Source organism: Dipodomys merriami, unplaced genomic scaffold (genome assembly GCF_024711535.1).
Source record: "Dipodomys merriami isolate MVZ:Mamm:240054 unplaced genomic scaffold, mDipMer1.0.p SCAF_2362, whole genome shotgun sequence".
NCBI lineage: Eukaryota > Metazoa > Chordata > Mammalia > Rodentia > Heteromyidae > Dipodomys > Dipodomys merriami.
The window spans coordinates 11,567-12,124 of record NW_027203785.1 but is presented as its reverse complement, the minus strand read 5'-3'; the positions used below and the strand labels follow the sequence as shown (position 1 = coordinate 12,124).

General features: G+C 34.4%; 1 non-coding gene across 1 annotated transcript; it reads right to left on the bottom strand.

The window, feature by feature from the left end:
• Window positions 1-222: 222 nt before the first annotated feature.
• LOC138835403 (U6 spliceosomal RNA) lies at window positions 223-329 on the bottom strand. The gene has a single exon (XR_011374595.1). It is a non-coding gene; the product is annotated as a U6 spliceosomal RNA (small nuclear RNA).
• Between the last annotated feature and the right edge of the window lie 229 nt (window positions 330-558).

The following is a 558-nucleotide window of genomic DNA, read 5'->3' as shown; positions in this document are numbered from 1 at the left end:
GCTGCAGTAAACATAGCTGTGCTGGTAGTTTTAGTATGGTCTTGTTTGTGATCATTCGGGTAAATGCCCATAAGTGGGATTGCTGGGTCATAGGAAAGCTTCATATGGAGTCTTTTGAAGAGCCTCCATACTGCTTTCCAAAGTGGTTGAACAAGTTTACACACACACCAAGAATGCAGTAGAGTTCCCTGTGGACAGATGCTCTCCATCATCTGTTGTTGCAAAAATATGGAACATTTCACTAATTTGCATGTCAACCTTGCTCAGGGGCCATGCTAATATTCTCTGTATTGTTCCAATTTTAGCGTATTTGCTGCCTAATTGAGCACAGAACATTTTTTATATATAAAGTGTAATTTATTTTCTTAAACTAGACAATTCAAAAAAAAGTAAGTTCAAAAGAATTCTTGTGAAATTTTAGAAGCATGTATTTCTTTTTTTTTTTTTTTTGTTAGCAATACAACAAACTGTTAGTACCATGCATTTCTTACATAAGCACACATTTAAGAATAAAGTCAAGACTGGCATGTCAAAAACAAAATAATTCCAGATATTTGT